The sequence below is a fragment of the Ictidomys tridecemlineatus genome, chromosome 1 (assembly GCF_052094955.1).
Source record: "Ictidomys tridecemlineatus isolate mIctTri1 chromosome 1, mIctTri1.hap1, whole genome shotgun sequence".
Classification (NCBI taxonomy): domain Eukaryota; kingdom Metazoa; phylum Chordata; class Mammalia; order Rodentia; family Sciuridae; genus Ictidomys; species Ictidomys tridecemlineatus.
The window spans coordinates 242,424,793-242,442,136 of record NC_135477.1 but is presented as its reverse complement, the minus strand read 5'-3'; the positions used below and the strand labels follow the sequence as shown (position 1 = coordinate 242,442,136).

Below are 17,344 nucleotides of genomic sequence, written 5' to 3'. Positions count from 1 at the left end.
AACGAAATTAACACAATGAGCTGTCCTGCAATGTCCCCTCGGAACCTGTGTTAGGGAGGGCATTCACTTGTTTAGTCACTAGCTGCTCCCTAACCTGTTTTGATCTGCTCTGTGTCCTTGCACCTGAATTCCACCTTCAAAGTGTTCTGTTCATTCTCCACTGTGACTGAGGTACAGTCTCCACAGAAGACCTTGCCAGCAGCCCAAGCATGGGTCTTCTGGCCTATTCCATTCTGAGAGTAAGTTCTCTCTGGCTCTTCTACAGAGACCAGGCCAACAGTGAAAATGATCACAGTCAACTGGAAATGAATAGGTTAGACTATTTAAAAATTTTTTACAAAATAAAAAGTCACTGTCACAGCTGGGTCCAATTGGAACTAGTGTTGGGGTTTGGAGATGGGGTGGACCCCAGCCCCTCTGCTTCCAAGGGACTTGGCTCTATAGAGATGAGGGGGTTTGAAGGAGAAAAATAAGGAAGCTGTTTCTGTTTCTGAAGCCAAACAGAGGAAACCTTTAAGATAGGGAGGAACAAGGAGAGAGAAACACTGAGTTGGCTTCCCTGGGAGTCTGGAGAGGCTGGGGGGTGTAATGTTCAAGATCCAATGATATTCCTCTGAGCAGTTATCCTTGAATAGCGTAAAGATATGATATGCAAATACAGTCAGTCACCCTAATTTATTCTAAACAAGAAACCTAGAAGAGAAGCCTAACACAGTGTCTCAGACACCAAGGCATCACTGCCCAGGGGCTAGGCCAGCCTGGCAGTGCAAATGGAAAAGCCTTTCAGATCTTTTTCCATTAGAACCACCAGGTATTTATTCCATGCCTGTGACATGGGGGGCCTAGAACACCTGCCTGGTGAAAATACACTTCTCTTCACTGCATTTGAAACACTAGACCTTCTCTCATTCCATTTCCAACCATGTTCTGTGTTTAGGCATAAAAATCAAACAGCATTGATATAAAGGATGGATAATGCTTCCATCAGTGTAACAAAGATTTAGTATGCTCCAGTTCCCCACACATCTGCAAGCCTACATACCTTGTACTTGATGCTACGAGGTTTTACACAGAAAGACCTCATGGATATTCAAAAACTTGCAATTTAAGAGTAAAGATAAGAATCCTATACTACTTTACTCATGTCATATGCATTGAATATCAACTATGAGCCAAGCACCTACACAACTGATGTAGAAATGTGGATTGCATACAATCTTTTGCCTACAAAATCAGTCTTGCTGTGAAAAAAAGTCCAGGTGGCTTAATGCACTGGCACAAAGGCAAAGATTCAGATTTCTACACCAAAAGCTCAAATGCCTATTATACCATGTATCATCAGTTTTTGATGAAGTTATTGTGTTTCTGCCCTAAAAAAGGATTGAAGCCAAGAGCAAAACACCAGTTCATCAGATAAAGGCATAGAGAAACTTAATTGAACACCCATTTGTGGAGGGCATTCTAGATACCAGATAGTTCTGTAGTTACAGGAATTAAATGACGTCACATTACTCAGACCAGTGCTGTCCAATACTACAGCCATTAGCCATTTGTGGCCACTGAGCATTTGGAATCTTTTTTTGCTGGCACTGGGGATGGAACCCATGGTCTCATACATGCCAGCCAAGCATTCTACCACTAAGCTGCACCTCTAGCTAGCTACTGAGCATTAAAGTGTGACCAGCCCAAAATGAAAATACACAATGGATTTCAAAGATTTACTAGGAAAAAAAAATTCCAGCTATGTCTCTAATAAGTTTGGTATTGACTATGTGTTGGAAGTGACAATATTTTGGCTATGATACATAAAATGAAGTAATAAATTAAGTTCATCTTTTTTTCTTACTGTGGCTACCCAAATATTTTAAATTACCTCTGTAGCCTCTATTAATGATTTGCATCTCTAATAGTGATAATTTAGATTTTCCCTACAAAGATAGCAGCAGTATCTTACTAACAAGACAGGATAAAAATTAAGCAGAAAATGTTTATGCTACCAGCTTCAATTCATTTATTACCATAAGATCATAAGATTCATTTATTACCATAAGATCAGGTTCAGTAAATATTGCAAGTTAGTGATGAAACCATCAGTGATTGAAAGTTGTAGTTTAAAAGGTACACAGTCTCATGCAAAAGAAAGAAAAAATAACCAAAAGTTTTATTGCACTCAGGATAGAGACCCAATCTACATGAACTCAACTGTTACCTAATTATATACTATTCAGAAAACAGGTTTATATTTTTCTCTATAACTGTTGAACAGTTTTCCAAAGGAGGCAAAAGGGTATTTAACTTCACACTAAGTACTACCATCTTCAATTTAGCTGAGATTTTACTGTTGTATTTAGATTATGATTGAAGCAAGACTAGTTCTGTGAGGAACCTGTTAATGCAATTTGGAACAAGACTGGTCATTACCAAAGGAACTGCATCTTTACAATGTCCACATTACAAAGTGACATAATAATAGAAGGACTAATAGGAAGACTAAAACAGAGAAACACAGTTGCTAACTACAATGTGTTAACAATAATACATGAGGCCACCTCCTTTTATTGATACAGATTATAATCATTTTGGCCAACAAAGCTACAATTCTTTAAAAACAGATTGAAAGAGAAATAGATAGCATTATCAGTGACAATAAAAGCCACAAATAGGTGTCATTTATTTAGAATGCTTTGAAATTTATTTTATTTTATCTTGCATAATTTTATTTTTTAATTTTGTTAGAAACAAGTAATATCTCCTCTAATATAATCACTTTGGAAATACTGTTGTTATTGTTATTATTATTATTATTATTATTATTATTCCCAGGTTCCATATTAATAAATTACAGCATAGAAAGTTTCTTGCTTACAAATGGAAGGCATCTAGATTTAACTGAGGCTTAATTTTTGAGCCCAAAATAATACTGGGGTATGTATTAGACAACTAATAATAAAGAAAAGTTTGATCAACAGATCAACATTTTAGTATTAATAAACAAAGGAAAAACTCAGTTGCCTTTAAAGTTGGAAGCATCCTCAGAATTGCTTCTAGCACATAGAGTCTGAAAGGACCAATTTGCAAAAGGTATTCCCCCTGCCAGCTGTTGGCCCTCACTACCATCCCCTGCCTCATCTGAGGGAGCATAGCTTCTTTACTTCTTTGTTCTTCTCATATGTAGAGCATATGCTTAACAAATAATTTTATTAAACTTAACCAGTCAAATTCTTTTCCATGGTTTTCCTAATGACACCAAGATTGTATCAGAGAAAATACAAAGATAACTAATTATAGACAAATGAAGTGACTACTTTTATTTTATTTTATTTTATTAAAGAGAGAGTGAGAGAGGAGAGAGAGAGAGAGAATTTTTTAATATTTATTTTTTAGTTCTCAGCGGACACAACATCTTTGTTGGTATGTGGTGCTGAGGATCGAACCCGGGCCGCACGCATGCCAGGCGAGCGCGCTACCACTTGAGCCACATCCCCAGCCACCTGAAGTGACTACTTTTATATTCAACTGAGCTCACAAAGCACAGGTTGGAGTGAGGGTTTTCATGTTTTAGCAGCAATTTGGAAAAAAGCAGAATGTCTGATACTTACTTCCCTACATTAGGACATTTTTGTTCCTTAAGAAATTATGCAAACATCTCTCTCTCTCTCTTTGAGCTATTAAAAAAATGAAACACTACAATTATTCAGGATAATGAAAAGCACCAATATTAAAGTAAAGTCCTTTAAAAGCCACCCAAGAAGACAGGAATGGGGCAGGGGAGTAAAGGTGATACTTGCTCTGGAAGCCACACAAAAGCACCCACAGCCGGCAGGCGGCCACCTAGGCCTGAAGCAGATAGCAACAGGGTAGGGTGAGCTGCTCTTTCTGGTTCTCCTGCCAGGGTGCATATAAACACCCACTTTTACTGCCTTGGGAATCAAACACCCTTTGTTCCAGGGGGTATGCACTTAAAGTAATCAGGAGTGCTTTTAAAGGAGAGAAGGAAAGCAAGCTTCTTGCCAAACAAGTCACAAATGGTAGCACAGCTGCCAGTCCATCAGCAAAAAGATGGGCTTGGGATGGACATCCCTGGAGGAAGCACTGCACTCCGTGTGCCTCTCTGGCTTTTAGAGACTAGAAGAAAAGCAATAGAAAAAGTAAATAAAGGTACTCCCAACATTGTAATAACGTTGTACAGTAGAGAAAGAATCTAATTACCTAGGAATTCATCCAGAGTGCCAAGTGGACATACACATATAGATAAATGTAGAACAAGCATTTTTTTTTCATGGTGCTGGGAATTGAACCCAGGGCCTTGTGCATGGGAGGCAGGAACTCTACCAACTGAGTTATATCCCCAGTGAATATAGATAAATGTCACCGTGAAGTTTCCCTTAAGAATGAGAGAAGGGAGGAAGAGGAGAAGGCAGGCAGGCAGGCAGGCAGGCAGGCAGTCTGGCTCCAAGAAATCTGGATGGTAGGCAAATGGATATCGGTTATCCTTTCTAGGCCTGTATTTTCAATATTCTTTTTCCAATTAGAAAGAACTCACAGAGAAGAAATATGACTTTTCTTCCTCAAGAGAAAAGTGTTATCAGCCCCAAATAAAAGCTAAGGATTTTTTACTTTAAAACGAAGACCCATTTTTCACTTTAAACGAAGAGCATCAGAAGAGCATCGGAAACAACTTCTACCCATGATGCATGTGGACTCAGTCTGGAAAGAGTTGCTTGGAGAGAGAAGGGGTCCTCCTCACACAGTTCATGAAGGATTCTGGCATCTGTTTGTGACTGGCTCCTATCTCATCTTTTCCTTGTGGCTGCCTTTCATGGGGAAGAAAGAAAATGCAGTCCACGATCCTTTTGGCTCACACATGGCCACATCCTCCAAGTGGCTGAGAGGAGGTGGCTTCTCTCAGCACCACAAGTCAGTACTCCTCATTTCTGAAAAATGCTCAATCACAAAATCGTGTTGACTTTCACGGGAGATGTTCAAATTACTTGAACGTACTTGTCAAATTAAGCAGCTCCATGCAGAATCTGCTAACTCACTGACAAAGCTTGACAATAGATTTGTCTATGAGGTTGTCACTCAGCAGATGCTGAGGGTGGGGGATTCCACAAATTCCCTCACCTTCATGCTGCTGCTGTATGCCATTGGCCTCATCCGAGGCTCCCAATTTCCACCCTATTCCTCAAAGTGAACTGTCCAAGTCTAAACAAGTCTTCTTCATCTGTAACAATTACAATTAGCTATGTTAGGATTCCCAAGGTCACAGGGACACGTAAAAGTACAGTGTTGAGGAGCCCAGTGTTGTAAGCAGCCAGAACCCAGGTCATGTCTAGCCCTGCCTCTTTCCATCTCTTTCCAAGGGGTCATTTTTCACTTCTCTGGGCATCCTCTGTTGTTTATATCCTCATCACCCCATTCCAACCACCAATACAGTCTACCTTGTACTGTTAGCAGATTGTGAACATGTTTTACCCTGTTTAAAAATCTAAGCCCACGAGGGCAGGTTTGCCATTCATCCAGGGATCTCCAAACATTCGATTAGCCCATCAACACGTACCACTCGTGGGAAATCTAACAGTGAGTTAAGACTAGCCCTGACTAGCAAAGTGCCTGCCACAGAGAAGGTGTTCAAGTCAATTAAACCGACTTGTTGAAAGAGCTTCCGCGGGGCAACCTCTGTTGTATGCCAGGCAGCATCTTTTGGGGTGTCATTATTTATTTTTTTTTTACTTCAATGGGTTAAGTTTGTCACCTGTACATGAACAGAAGTTCTGGAAGTGTCTGACATCAGCAGTGCCTTCTTCCAGCATCTGCTACTTCACAAAAGGATGTTTTGCTCTGCAAGAACAGATATTCTACTGAGGTTCAGCTCTCCAACTAGGGAATGTGGCCTATCTTTTCCTGGGCTCCACTGGCCCTCATCAGTTGGGAGACCAAGATGAGAAAGGAGAAATAGGCAGTGAGTTGGGATATTTCCTCACTGGGCTGAACACTGAAAGGCCTAACCTGTGAGCCAAGGAGAGCTGTCAGGTGCAGCCTAGGGTATTTCCATTCCTTCCTACAATAGAGCTAGGAAGCTACTGCTGCTATTTGGGGAAAGGCCCAACTCCAGACCAAGAGATATATTAGTCTTGGGCAAGGGCAAGAAGCTCAAGGCCCATCCTTTGAATTCTCCACATCTCTGTGAAACAGTCATACCACAGAGCCACTTTTTATTACTTCTAATAGTATTTTATTGCATCCAGTAGAAATAGCTACTAAAAATGCTCAACATTATAGACCAGTGACTTGTTTTCCAATTGAGGGACTAAAACTGAAAATTACTGCTTTTTACTCAAATATGTCAGGTCATCTAGCTGTCCTGGGAGATGACAGAAAACATCATCTGTTTTCTGTCCTGGCACATGACAGAAAACAGATCCCTCTAAATTATAATTCTTTACCCTTCAGAGGTGGCTACTAAAGGAAACAGGAGAAACACACACAAAGTTTTCGGGTACATTCAATAGATCTCAGGTTCTTTATCTAAATATCCCAAAGAGGGCCAGAAATGGCCTTAAGGCAGAGAGTTCCAAGAACTTTTTGAAACTGATAAAAATTATGAACATATAGCATCATCTGAAATAAGCAAATTTCTCCCAGGGGAAAACAGCCCAGAAACTGCATCTGAATTGCAAAAACTGTCCACCTATGACTTAAAAATATTTCAGATTCATTGCTACATGATTGTGCTTCATTTGCAAAATATATTCCCCTTGAAGAGAAATACTTTACTTGTCTCCCCTACCCCCATGAAAAATAAAGAGTTATTGGGCCACATATCCCCATTGGTGAGCTCTGCCACGGCTTTCTGGCTGAGGGTCTACGGCTTTAGCCAGCAAAGCAACTGGTCAGGGACAGTGAAAGTGAAAAGAGGTAGAAGCAAGCTGTTGCTGCTTTTAATTTTAGAGTTATTTAGCTCTTTACAAAGAAAGAAAAAGCATTCTAGATATTCTAGAGCATTCTAGAAATCATGAAGAAAAAAACAAAAAGACTTCTTTTATCAATAGCAATACCCAATGGGGAAAAGAAAATTAGGCTGAGGTTTAAAAAGCCAATTAACAAATATATTATTGCAATATAATACATGATTGTGAGGGAAAATGATATAGTACATAATGAATAGCTTATTTTGGGTTACTTGGTAATAAACACTAGTGTTCACAAAGCATAAATTAAGAAAAATATATGAAAAGAAAAGGAATTCTTGCATTTCTTCTTCTGAACAGTGAGTTTCTTGTACTACAACCAACTTTTCTTACATTTGGGATCTACTTATTTAGAATCGAGGAAGAGTCCTTTATAATTTCCAGTGAATGTCATTTTTAGTGAATGTCCAGAAAGGACTAGACAAGATCACAGATAAGATTAGAGGAGTAGATGAGGTGATATTTAAAAACAAATAACAATAAACAGCTAGTGAAACAGACAAAACAATGTACAAACTTCCCCCAACTAGTGGACATGGAGGGGAGGTGTTTCTTTCACATCCTCTGAGCTTCAATTTGCATTTTGCTGCTGGCTCTCTGTACTCCTCTACCTTCTGATTGTTGTTTATATCCTCAAGACTAGATGACTCTATGTCTGATAGCCACTATGTGGGGGTTAGTGACCTCTGGAACACTTACGTATATCTAATAACAGTAAGCTAATAACTATGACAGATACTGTACTGGACACATAGAATACAAAGTTAAAGAATGAGGTACATTTCCTTCAATTAAGTAGAAGAATGCTCTGTTTGTAAATACATGGCTAAGTCTGCAAAATTACTTTTTTAAAATGCTGACTGGATTTACTGGCATCCATCAGTGAGTATGATGTTCAAGACTAAATTAGATTTTGTTCATTGTAGATGGCTGGACTTAGGAAACAGGAGATACCTATACTTTCCAATGCAAGGGTAACTATAAACCAAGAGAAGGAATCCTTTTGATTATGCTGCACTTTACTAATAAATCATATAATTCTATACATATAGTTTTCAGCTTTAGAATCAAGGAAGCCTATCTTGATCCATAATATTCTGATTTCTTTCACTGTCATTGTATTTCAGAGGATAAAATAGATGTACTCTAGTGAATTTTAATGAAGAGGCACTCTTCTTATTTAAAACATATTTTTGAAAAATAATATAGCTAACCAAAGTAATCTAAGTTCTTTGAATTTAAAATTGATCAATTTCACTTTTTCATTCAACAGATAGCCAAGAGACCCTAAATTACCCTAGATATTTGTTGGGGAATTAAATAATACATACAGCTGGGCCTAGACCTTATTACTCAGTAGGTATATCTGTACAGCTAACCGGAAGAAACATCAATAGGTATACCTATGTAGCTAATCGGAAGAAAATCTAGTCTCATTTCCTTATCACCCACTTAAAATATACCCAAGAGGCTTTGGTATATTTAGCTTTGTTTTGTCAAGTCTTATACTCATCATGCAAAGTAAAGAAAATTCAGTTGGCTTTTACAAAACAATGCACAACACTGTGACGGTGAATGCTTTCTGTGCCATGAATTAAGGAATTTACAATGTGACAGTTCTTAAGAATATTTCTAGGTACTTACAACACGTGGGTTGTTCCTAGATCTTCTAATTAAGGTCATTACCCTGTCTTTACTCCCAAGATACCATTAGAAATGAAGACACAGGCTGGGGTTGTGGTTCAGTGGTAGAGCACTCGCTTAGCATGCATGAGGCACTGAGTTCGATCCTCAGCACCACATAAAAATAAAATAAAGGTTATTGTGTCCACTTGCAACTAAAAAAACAAATATTTTTAAAAATTAATGAAGACACAAAGTCAGGATAATGATGAATATATCCTATGATGATTCAGAGAAATATTCATTCATAGAAATCCAGTGTGGCTGCTATTTTTGGAGATGGTTGCTGGCCTGTTTGGACAGATGTTTTCTGTGGAACAGGGGTGTCAGCATCCCACCATTATGCACCCTCCATATAAACTACACTGGAAAACTAGGTTATCGGGAAAAAGGAAGGTGAGCATGCTACCAAGCACCATGTTATCATGTCTTTCTTTGAATTCAGGTTTAGAGAAAATGTTGGATTAAAAAAAAAATCCATGGGATTTATTCATGGATTTAAACAGAGTAGTTTCTTAAAAACATGGTTTTTACCCTGCTAGAACCTATAAATATGACATTTGGGGATCTCAGTTATAGCCATGAAACAACCAATATCATTAGGTAATTCTGATATATACTAAAAGAGAAATTTCAAGTTGAAAATCACAACAAAGAGTATTATATTCTTTTATTCATCAAATAATTGAGTACCTACTATGTGCTGACACTGTTCTAGCCACTAGGGATATATCAGTGAATGAGAGAGATAAAGTCTCTGCTATCATAGACTTTTATAATATGGAAAAGACCAGCAATGCTAACATAAATTATTTGGCAACGTGGATAAGTATTATAGAGGAAAACCCAGAAGAAAGAGATATCAAAAAAATCCAGCAGGAAAAGAGATGTCTGATTAAACACCTCAGCGGGGGAGGGCACAGACATGTAGGTACTAGAGGAAGAGCTCTCTAGGCAGAGGGAACAGCAAATGTAAAGGCTCAGAGGATGGAATATGCCTGGCTGTTTGAAGATATAATAATGTGTGCCTTAAACTCCTTCCAGTTTAAGGGGTTACCATTGGGGCAAAATATATCCCTAACACAGCCACATTTTCATAAACTCTTAGGGCAGGAATGTGCCTTTGGAACTGCTTCCTCAACCCCTTACTCTCACCAAGGAAGAAATGAGGAAGAGGAGATTGAGTGAGTAATCCAAGAAGACACAAGCAACAACTAGCTGAGAAAGGCTTTAGAACAAAGGATGCCAAACTCAGCACAATGGTTTTTGTCTTATGTTTTGACTTTTTAATGAAGAGGCACTCTTCTTATTTAAAACATATTTTTGAAAAATAAAATAATCTAGCTAACCAATGTAAGCTAAGTTCTTTGAGTTTAAAATTGATCAATTTCACTTTTTCATTCAACAGATAGCCAAGAGACTGTAAATAACCCTAAATATTTGTTGGGGAATTAAATAATAAATGCAGCTGGGCCTAGACCTTATTATTCAGCAACTAACTATATAGGCATGAAACAGAGAAAATATGTGCACAAAGGGACCTGTTTCAGGATGTGTATTGTACCACTGTTTGTTATTGTAACAGATTTCCCCTCAGCAGAAAAAGGTGCTTGTAACAGTGAAAAATTGGAAACTCCTAATTTTCTCTTGGCAAGAGAATGAGTAGACTATAATTTATTTGTACACTAGAATTCTCTATAGCAGCTAACACGAATAAAGATCTACATGTACCTCAAAAAAAAACATAATGAGGAGTTTAAAAATGCAATGCTGTATGTATATGGAATCATGCCATTTATGTAAAATGCTAAACACAAACACATATATTCTGGGGGATATATAATACACAGAAGTACCAAGCATGCTTGAGAACTGTATGTAGTAACTCTGTATTAGTGGTTCCTTGGAACTGGAGGAAGAGGAGGAGGGATGGGTAAAAAAAAAAAAACTGAGTTGCAGTTTATTTTATTGAGGGAGGGGGCATATTAAGCAACTCTTAAACCTAGGCAGTAAAACATGAATGCCTTGCTGTATTCTTTTTTGATGTATGTTTGAAATATTTCAGATTTCTTTTTATTTCAGAAGAAAGGAAAAAACAAAAAGTTATGCACCACACTCCAAGGGAATTGCCCTTAACCTCCAAATCTCAGTTTCTTCACTTTTAAAGAATGGGAGCTGCCGGCGGTGGTGCATGCCTCTAATCTCAGAGGCTCCTGAGGCTGAGGAAGGAGGATCAAAAGTTCAAAGCTAGCTTCAGCAACTTATCGAGACCCTAAGCAACTTAGCAAGACCCTGTCTCAAAATAAAATATAAAAAAGGGCTAAAGACATTGCTCAGTGGTTAAGTGCCCCTGGGTTCTATCCCCTGTGCAAACAAACAAACATGGGGGCTGGTGTGCAGGAAGCTTGGGGTATAGCTCAGAGTATGTGCTTAGCATGCCTCAGGAACTGGATTGATACCTAGCAACAAAAAATAGCAAAGAGGAATGGTAGGTGTACCTATCTCTAAGATGCATTGAGAAACAGCAGTCTGGAAACAGAATTTCATTGTCAGAGTACATTACCAATGGGCGGGGACATATCATATATATCATATCATATTCATTCTTCCATTGAATTTCCAGAGGCTCTGCATCCATTCTTCTTACTCAATTTCATAGATAAGAGTAAAAAAAAAAAAAAATTCAACTGGTTTTAACCACCATCACTACTCTCAAAAAGTCATAAAAGGGATATGTGTTGTAGCTCTGTGGTAGAGTGCTAGAATGTCCAAGGCCCTGGATTTGATCCCCAGCTTGGGGTAGGAAGGGCTATAAAACAAATTTAAGGAATGTACTTAAAATGGAAAATGCTACAATAAATTCATTAATGAAGCATTTCAGTGAATACAGATTAAAGTCGTGTGACAGCCCATGCTCTCTTAAATCTCTTAAGCAAACACTGGTTAAAACATTAACAGCTGGATACATTTCTTCCGATTAAAACCAATTGTCTTATAATACCAAGGAAGAAAACATCTTACCAGTTAGTTATCATTTTAAAAATATTGTCGAATTATATTCATCAGTAATAAAACTCACAGCCACGCGAGTGAACAGGGCTGAGCAAGCCGCAGATAGAGCTATCAAAATCCAGCCTCCCTGTGACTCAGTCTTTTCTCCAACTCAGTCAAACCAGGGAGGTGTGAGACTTCGCGCTAAAGAGCTTCTGCTAAGTCCTACTGAAAGACAAAACCAGCTCCTCTCTTTGCCTGGTCTTTTAGGCCTTAAGGTCACGTTCCCCAGAGAGCAAGCTATTTTCTTCCTCCCCATCCCAGGCAGTTCGATTCTCTACTCTCTGGGAAGGGAATCCCAGGCAAATCACCTGTGAGTCTACTGCGAAGGGAAGCCGCAGGTCCGAGCCGAGCGGCCTGGAATCCGCAGATTTGCCCCCATCGGCACTGCAAACAAAGTTGCGCCGAGCTGAGCTCCTTGGAAAAGAAAGGGAAGCCTGAACACACAGCCCCTGCCCAGGCCCTCCCGTCGCACTGGGCTCCATTTATCTTAATCTCTCGTCTTGCCTCTTCAGGTTTTGAGGGCCCCTTTCTCCAGAAGGGGATATGAAGCCCAAAGGGGGTTAAGAAATGAACGCGGCCAACTGCAAAATCTAAACCGTGAACCCAAACTGCCCCAGCCGGCAGCGAAAGGAAGAGGAGTCAAAGATGCCGCCCTCCCGGGTCGGGGTCGCGGGAGATGGCGGGAGCCCCTCTGGCGGCTCCACATCTTCCTCTTTCCCAAAGTCCCAGCTACCGCGAGTCTGCCTCACTCCAGCATCCCTCCTCCCCGCCTCCTCGGATCCGCGGCGAGCACAGGGACAAGGGGGCCGTGGGCAGGGGGCTGTGGCAGGCTCGAAGGGGTCTCTTCTGCGCCCTTCGGCCAGCTCAGCGGCTCTCGGGAGTCAGAAGAAGAACAATAGCGGTCCCTGGGTCTCGCGGAGCCGCGGAGTCCCCAGCTCACACCTCCTTCCCAGCTCCTCCAAGTTCAGCGGGGAGGCGGGTCGAGCCCCAAGGCAGGGACCTGGGGGGAGCGGGACGCCGGGAAGGGCGACGCAGGTGGGCAGGGTGCTGACCCAGGGCGCGCCCGGGTCTGGTCATTCATTCCCACGGCTCCCTCCGCAGAACCCCGAGCTCGGCCCTGCCCCAGCCCGCCGGCGGGTCGCGGGGCGGAGCGGGGCGGGAGGAGGAGGACCCCCTTTTCCTAACTTGGCCGGTCCTCCCTCTCTCTCTCCCCAGATCCCCGCCACCCTCCTCTTCCCCGTGTCCCATCTGTCCTCCGCGGACAGGGTCGGCGGCGGGCGGCGGACCGGGTGCTGCTGGCGGGACCCCGGCTGCCGCCCGCTAAGCCGCTAAGCCCGGGGCCGTCCGCCGCGCCTCGCCGCCTCCCGGGCCCCAGCTCCAGACACAAAGGAGGGGACCCCGCGGGCCGGGACCCCGCGCCGGGAGCCTCGCAACTCTCGGCGACGCGCACTCACCCCATCGAGGCGGCGGCTCCCGGGCCCTGCTGGCTGCGCCACCCCGCCCGCGGCTTCCCCAGGAAAACGCGGCCGCCGCGCTCGCTTCCTGTCGGCTTCCTGCGCCTCCGTCCCTCCTCCTTCCCGCTGCGGGGGTCAGTGGGCGCCGCGGCTCCCTGGCTGGGCCGGCGGGGCGGGGGCAGCGGCAGCACCACCACGTGGCCGCCGGGCGCCGGCCCCCGCCGACCTGGATCCAAGGGGAGCGGGAAGGGAGGTGCTAGCCATTCCCCTCCCCTTCAGCCCAGCGCGGCCCCAAATTCCGTGAGTCAGGTGACCCGGCCCGGCGCTTCGGTCGGGACCTACGGGGGTGCTCCCGCCGGCGAGTCTCCGGCTGCGTCCCCGACCCCGCGCCCGCGCGCCCTGGGCGTCCCTGGGCGTCCCTGGCCTGCCTTTAGTCTGTGCGGATCGTGGGACCCTTCTCCGTGGATCCGTGTCATCATCTTAACCTCAAGTTCGTAGAGCCACCCCGGCTCCGACCCCTGGATCGGATGAGATCCCAAATAGTGCTCACTTCTGATCCACTTCTAAAGTCGTTTTTGATCGTGGAGGATGTTGAAAGTAACTGATCCAAGCCCCCTTCTAACCAGAATCGGGTCGGTTATATTTCCGAAAATTATTGAACAGAAAGTAAACTAAAATGTGTTCATTTTCTCAGGACTGAAGCAATTGGTTGGAGTCTGTCTCTGACACTCATCAGGTGGCAAGACAGAACTAACTACCAGCGTTAAGTAGTTCTTTGCTTAGGAGTTAAAAGGGAGACATCTACAGCCTGAACTGACTGGCCAGATGACCAGTGGGAACCGGCTAAGGGCTCAAGGCCCCAGACCCCTACAGCCTCTCTCCTTCAGCTCGCTAGGACCTGGACTTTGAACCCTGATGGAGTCCTCCAATAATTCCGAGGTTTTCAAAGCTCCCCACCTACTCATCTAATTTGGCCCGGTCTTTCCATGCATTCTAGCCATAATAACCAGCCAGGACTTACAAAGTTTTATTCACCAAAGCTCCACACTTCTGGTTAGTGCTGCATCCTTTACACAAGGAGAAAGCTTTCTAGAATAAATAAATGGTATGATACTTCCTGGGATCTACTGTAAATCATCTGCTTAAGAGGAAAAACAGCCATTCCAACAAAAAGTGAAATTCACCCTGACAGTTCAGTTTAAAATGACTTTGGCCATATCTTAACTACTATAGATCAGACTTTTATCTGCTCCTTCCCCTAGTCCCATCCCTCCAAGGGAACTGCCTGTCTTAGCTTTCATAGGTGAACTTGCCAAATAGGAAACAAAAGCTGCCTAACTAGCCGAGTGGTCTTCACTTCCTAAAGTCATGAATCAAAGATCCTCATGGAAGCGGTTAACCCCCAGTTTAAAGCAAGATTCATGCTCCTTTTCTTGTCTTTTATCCCTTTCTCTAATAAAAGCACACTCTAAAAGAAATGTGAACTAGCAAGTCATTTTTTCTTTTCTTTTCTTCTGTTGTTAAATGCTGACAATTTCAACAATATAATTCTTCCTCACAGTTCATGTTAATGAGGTACTGTACCCTACAGAACTGAGCACTGCCATATATGAGTTTTCTCCTTTGCTTTTAGCATGTCAGTCTTGTTTAGGCAGAAGCAGATGGGAAGATAGGACTTGGTTCAGTGTAATCAAAGCTGCTTTGGAAATTTAACATGTAGGAACAGTTGACAAGTTGAAGGAGTTAAAATATTAAACCAAATTAAACGTAATTGCCTAAGGCAGGTTGATCAGCCTTTGATTTACAGAAACCCCGACCCTTATCTATTTATCTGTCCCAACCACCTCCAGAGAGTCTGTGTCAGCTCCCTGGCTCCCAGGGGAGGCTCCTGTGCTGTGCCCTTTAGTTGATAAGGCCACCCTCCCACATCAGCAAGTCTAACCTGGGTGAGGGACTCTGTGGAGGGAAGGACTCTTGCTTGTTGGTTGTGCCAAGCTCCTCTTGCAGATTACCCTTTTGAAAACTCTAAACAAACCTACTACTCTCCAGTCTGTACCTTCAGACAGCTGAAATTCTGCCTCCTGCAAAGGAATTATTGGTTAAGTGTAGGATTAAACATAGTTTTCTCATTGTTTTGTTTTGTTGTCCAGACCTTTTAGAAATACTAATTGGGTTCTGGATACATTGACTATGACCTCAGATGGAGACCAGATCCAGAGAAAAGATTTGAATGAAGGCAGCAAGAATAAAATGACCATGTATAAGCAGTGGTAAAAACCTTTCAGGGGAACAGCATGTTACATTCCTTTATCCAAATTCTCTTAACTGTGGTGCAATGTGTATTACAATGAATACTAAGACTTATTCCCCATGATGGTGCAATTAAGATGTAACAGATCTTTTAAGAGGTAGGTCTTAGTGAGATGTCTGTCTTTAGGTCCTAGGGTGCATGCCTTTGAAGGGCATAATGGACCCAGGTCTCTTTCTCTTTCTCTTTGCTTCCTGGCCATGAGATGAGCAGTTTTGCTCTGCCACTTGCTCCTGCCATGATGTGCTGCCTCACAACAGGCCCAGAAGCAACAGGTCTAATTGATAATGAACTGGAACTTCTAAAAATGTTAGCTAAAATAAACCTTTTCTCTTTACAACTTATCTCAGGTATTTGGTAATAGTAAAAGGAAACTAATAATCAGGATTTCACTACACTTCTGGGTTGAGTTAGAAGCATCAAGATTTAGATAATGGTGAGCTATTGGATGCAGTCCAGAAAATGGGACAAAAACACAAATAACAGAATTAGAAGGTTGGAGGAAGATAACCTACACACACACACACACACACACACACACACACACACACACTCATAAGCACACCAAAACATATATATAAAAAAAAAACTTAATTTTTTTCCCCAGGGGATGTTTCAATAAGTAAAAACTAGCTCAGGATAAATTGATAAAATAACTTCAGTATTGCTTTTCATAGTTTAGCTGTACCATAGTAATAAAGCAGCCAGTAAACACTAATTAGCCCATGGGTTTTTTACTTGTCAGAAAGCCAGCAGAGATTTCTCCAAGGGTAGGTTACTATCCTTCCTTTGCAGTGAAGCTGTATACCTGCTCAGGAGATGAGGCTAAGATGTTTGACAATACATTCCAAAGCCCTGTCTCAGTGTTTTGCTTACAGAGTTTGACAGAGAAGCTAAGCACCTCAACCTTGGCATTACAGACCTGATGAGACCTTGAGATTCTCTGGCCTGTCATCACATAAATCCTCAGAGCCATGCTGTCTGGTGTGGTAGTCACAAACTACCTGTGGCCCCTGGGCATTTGAAAAATTGCCAGTATGCATAGAGATGTGTTATAAATGCAAACTACCCCAGATTTCTAAGAGTAAGAATTTTTAAAAAGTAATACTTTTATATTATGTATAGAAATGGTAATAGTTTTTTTTTTTAGTTGTAGTTGGACACAATGCCTTTATTTTATTTATTGTTATGTGGTGCTGAATATCAAACCTAGTGCCTCGCACATGCTAGGTGCGCGCTCTACCACTGAGCCACAACCCCAGTCCCAGAAATTGTAATAGTTTTTATATTATTAACACTAATTTTACCTATTTCTTTTTACTTTAAAATGTGATTACTAGAAAACTAAAAACTTTTCAGTTTACATTATATTTCTATTTGGTAGCACTGATATGGAGACTAATGTTAGTAACTATCACACATTTAGCATCTACTTTACACCAGGCACTTTTCTAAGTGATACATACATTAGCCATAGTGACCATGTACTTAATTGTCCAATCTGGGACACTTTACAGATTCTAAGCCAAGCCAAATACTAAGTAAGACAAAAGGCAAAAACCAGAACTGCCCGGAGTCACCCAAATGTTAGGTCACTTAATCTTTACATTAACCTGATGAATATTATTATCCCCTTTGGGCACTAATGGAGGGAACTGTGGCACAGAGAGAGTAAATAACTTGCCCAAAGACACACAACTAGTGTCTGTGTTGGGGTTCAAACTAGGGCAATCTGGTTCCAGAGCCTTTGTTCTTTTTTGTTGTTGTTGTTGTTTTTATTTTTATAATTTTTTATTTATTTATTTTTTTAGTTGTAGGTGGACACATTATCCTTACTCTATTTATATGTAGTGCTGAGGTTTGAACCCACTGCC

The 17,344-nt window shown here is 41.8% G+C and overlaps 1 protein-coding gene across 4 annotated transcripts in view; it reads right to left on the bottom strand.

The window, feature by feature from the left end:
- The window catches only part of Rai14 (retinoic acid induced 14), a 136,348-nt gene extending 123,051 nt beyond the window's left edge, over nucleotides 1-13,297 (bottom strand). For all 4 annotated transcript variants that reach the window (XM_078017255.1, XM_078017258.1, XM_078017253.1 and 1 more), the window contains exon 1: nucleotides 13,163-13,297. The gene's annotated coding sequence lies outside the window, so the exon portion shown is untranslated. The remainder of the gene's footprint in view (nucleotides 1-13,162) is intronic.
- Between the last annotated feature and the right edge of the window lie 4,047 nt (nucleotides 13,298-17,344).